A 4,489-nucleotide genomic window follows, 5' to 3' on the forward strand; every position below is an offset into this window, starting at 1 on the left:
ATTCCTTCGCGAACGACGATTTGGCTCTCGTTTATTTAAAGAACGTTAGATATTTTCCACAGAAACTCAGTGACGTCTGCGGAAAGGGAGGGGCTTCTTTACCGTCAACCAACACCTCTAGAAAATCTCTGACAGTTCTATTCTGTCACCCAGGTGACATCATCCGCTACAATCGTGAAAAATTGTCACCAGAATGTGATAATCAACTCAAACGACGCCACTGGAAGCGTGATCTGCTAAGTCGATCGTCGTCGTCATAGCGCGGCTGTATCTACTCCGGCCGAAAACTGTGTGTGATGTGTGTTCTCTCAGCTCTGTTGGCTCTGTTCGGCAGGCGAGTCATTGGACTATCCGACAACTTTACGCGAACCCTCGCGATGCGCGACACTCTCACGCGGCAGCGCTTGTTCTCGAGTAAGTGTGTCGACTAATAAACTGCCATCGGGAATAGAAACACGCTATTTCAAGACTACCCACATTGGAGTGGGATCTACTCATATCGCTCAAAAGTGAAGCGACTCAAAAACGAGTAAACTAAGTTGGGATTGACAAGTTGACAAATGAACATCATCGATCGGATTCATGTTGATGTTGTCCATTTGTCAAATTGTCAATACCAACTTAGTTTACTCATTTTGACCGAAATGAGCAAATCCTACTCAAATGTGGGTAGTTTTGCAATAGCGTGACATTCGTTTACCTCATTGCATTTTTTGTGTACCTATTCAGTGGTGTGTGCTGTCGAGATCAGAAATTGCATCCACCGGGTGGTGACTTCTTTTGCTCATTCTCATATGCTTGTTTGTTGTCACAGTGCGGTTGTGTGCTGTACGGGAAGAAGCTGTTTAGATAGCAAATTATAGGTATGACTAATCATGCGAAGACTCGGCGGCAGGGTTGAATTCAATGGTGTTGTTTTAAAACGCGGTGCGGTTGAGCGGCAACCTGAGAATTTCTAAATGTTTTCAGTTGTATTTTTTTGTAATTTTGAATTAACCAGAACCTTCAAGACGTGAACCAAATAATCCTCCAAGGTCGTAGTAAGTAGTCAGAACCTTGTTGGCCGCATCCGAGGAAGTGGTCACATTCTTCTTGAACCAACACCCTCACGCGACACATCAAACTTCATCAGAATTCAAAAATAAGATCATTAGTGGCCATATTAAGTACGCAGGATTACGATGGCCACATCCAGGCATGTTCCGGGTATCCCCATGGAAGTGGTTATATTCTTCTTGAACCTACAGCCTCATGCGACTCATCAAATTACATGAGAATTAAAAAAAATATGATGATTGGTGGCCATATTAAGTACCGAAGACCACGTTAGCCAGATCCGGACATGTTCCGGGTACCCCCGGGGAAGTGGCCACATTTTTCTTGAACCTACACCCTCATGTCACACATAAATAAGATCATTGGTGACCATATTAAGTACTCAGCACCACGTTGGCCATACATGTTCCGGGTGCTCCCGGGGAGTTTAATAAATTTTCCGAAACTTTCCTGAGGCCAATGGTACGAGATGAACTAGCTAAAGAACTCAAAATCTCGCTAATAAAGCTCTAAAAAAAAAGAAATGAGGCTCATGGAACTTCTCTGGAGTTCTCGGAACATCCCTGAAATTCTATTTAGAACTACTCTGAAGGTCTCCTCAGAACTACTTTGAAGATCTCCTCAGGCTTACTCTGAAACTCTCCACAGAAATACTCTTAAGTTCTACTCAGAACTACACACTTAGTTTATTTTACCGAAATCTCAACAGCTGAACGTTCGGTAAACAGTTCGGTGAGTTTTCACAGATTTCCTGTAATTTTTCACAGATATTCGGTCAAAAATTACAGGAAATCTGTGAAAAATCGCCGAACTGTTTACCGAACGTTCAGCTGTAGAGATTTCGATAAAATTTCACAGATTTCGGTAAAATAATCTAAGTGTGTACTTTGAACTTCTCCTCCGAACTGCTCTGAAGGTCTCCTCAGAATTACTTTAAACTTCTCCTCAGAATTACTTTGAGCTTCTCCTCAGAACTACTCTGAAATTCTCCTCAGAAATACTCTGAAGTTCTCCTCAGAACTAATCTGAAATTCTCCTAAGAATTACTCTGAAGTTCTCCTCAGAACTACTTTGAAAATCTCATAAGAACTACTTTGAACTTCTCATCAGAATTGCTCTGAAGGACCCCTCAGAATTACTTTGAACTTCTCATCAGAATTACTTTCAGATTCTCCTCAGAACTACTCTGAAGTTCTCCTCAGAACTACTTTGAAGTTCTCCTCAGAACTACTTTGAACTTCTCCTCGGAACTGCTCTGAAGGTCTCCTCAGAATTACTTTAAACTTCTCCTCAGAATTACTTTGAGCTTCTCCTCAGAACTACTCTGAAGTTCTCATCAGAACTACTCTAAAATTCTCCTCAGAATTACTCTGAAGTTTTCCTCAGAACTACTTTGAAAATCTCATCAGAACTACTTTGAACTTCTCCTCAGAATTATTTTGAGCTTCTCCTTAGAACTAGTCTGAAGTTCTCATCAGAACTACTCTGAAATTCTTCTCAGAATTACTCTGAAGTTTTCCTCAGAACTACTTTGAAAGTCTCATCATAACTACTTTGAACTTCTCCTCAGAACTGTTCTGAAGGACCCTTCAGAATTACTTTGAACTTCTCCACAGAATTACTTTGAGATTCTCGTCAGAACTACTCTGAAGTTCTCCTCAGAACTAAGTTCTCGTTAGAACTACTCGTTCTGAAATGTACAAAGTTGTTGGAATATTCTCTTGAAGATCTTTAAACTTGCCCGATAGTCGAGACATCCCTTAAGATATCTTTACTCTCCAGAAGTTCTTTGAACTTCTCAATAAATTAGAGTTCTCTGGACTTCCCTAAAACTCTAGGTAATTTTCTTAAGCTCTCACAGTTTTCCTGATAATCATAACTCTTCGTGAAGCTCTCGATATTTCTCCACGGTTCATGGTACTTCTTCAATTTTTTTAATGTAGTTAATGCAAATTGAGAGATGATCACTGAATTTCGGAGAATTTCAAAGCCCGTTGGATATTTTTACAAGGATTCAGATTGATTAATTATTCAGAAGACCTTCAACTATTTAATCAGATAATCCGTCACATATTTTTTCACTATGCCAGCTGAATCAGAAATTGTACAAGTATCTAGAAAAAAGTTTAAATTTCGTGTTTTACTAGCCTTTGTCAATTTTTTAAATGTATAACTTGCACATTTGTTTGAGTTTCCGAATCAGATTGAAGTTAGATTCATTATTTCAGAAAACTCGAAAAAATACAACAATAATTTTTTGCTTGATAATTACTGACTACGAAAATTTTCATGATGCTTGATTTTTGTTGAAGGACTGAGAATTATTATTTAGATTTTAAAATTTTAAAGTATTTTGTTCTTTAAATCCCATTTGTAACTTTGATTTTTTTTTCTCTTCCATGAAACTTCAATGACTCTTAAACTTTCCCAAGAATCTGAAAATTAGCTTGTTTTCCAACAGTTTGGAACTTCAAAGATTGATAATGTTGGCTAGAATTCTAAAGAAATTTTTTGCTCGAGAGATAATTTCAATGGGTTCTTAGGGAATTTTAAAGAGAACCCTTGCAACATTCCAAGAAGAATTTTAACAAAGTTCTGAGGAAAATTTCAAGAGTGTTCTGAGGAAGGTTTCAAGAAAATTATTAGCAAACTTCAATAGCAGGTCGGAGGTGAATTTCAAAAGGTTTCTGAAAAATGCTAATTGGTAAATCTGAAGAAATTACCAAAGGAATTGTAATGAATATAACAAGAGTATTTTATACATAGAATAAACTGAAGTGCAAGGTTTCATGAGAATACCAACAATACTGTAGAGTGAAATTCAAAAAACTTCAGCAGATGGTGAAATTTGAAGAGAACTACAATTTGAATCCAAATGGTTTCTAGTGTGTCAGAAATTTTTACTTGTGAATATATATTTTTTAAATCATCACACTTGGGTGGAAAACAAAATAAAATTGTTTTTCCGACTTTCGCATTTAACTTTATTCCAGGATGGCCTAAAAACAATCATAAGTGCCATTTTTTTATATCTAACAAGCTGAGTGTGCCCGGCCTTGCTCGGGATTCAATATTAGCTTTGTGCGCCAATTGAAAACAAAAAGCATGCTATATTGTATATAGTCCCCCCCCCCCCTTTGATCTAGAGGGTACCCCATATGACCTCCACATGCCAAATTTGGTTCCATTTTCTTGATTAGTTCTCGAGTTATGCATCTCGAGACAGACAGACAGACAGACAGACAGACAGACAGACAGACAGACAGATAGACAGACAGACAGACAGACAGACAGACATACAGACAGACAGACAGACAGACAGACAGACAGACAGACAGACAGACAGACAGACAGACAGACAGGGCTACAAATGGTGAGTTGACAACCTAGCTCTGGTTCTCACAAGTTCCTACCTCACGCCTCCCCGTGGTGT

Source organism: Ochlerotatus camptorhynchus, unplaced genomic scaffold (assembly GCF_037179485.1).
Source record: "Ochlerotatus camptorhynchus isolate MF236.1 unplaced genomic scaffold, CSIRO-AGI_Acam_v1.1 ptg000222l, whole genome shotgun sequence".
In the NCBI taxonomy this organism is placed as follows: domain Eukaryota; kingdom Metazoa; phylum Arthropoda; class Insecta; order Diptera; family Culicidae; genus Ochlerotatus; species Ochlerotatus camptorhynchus.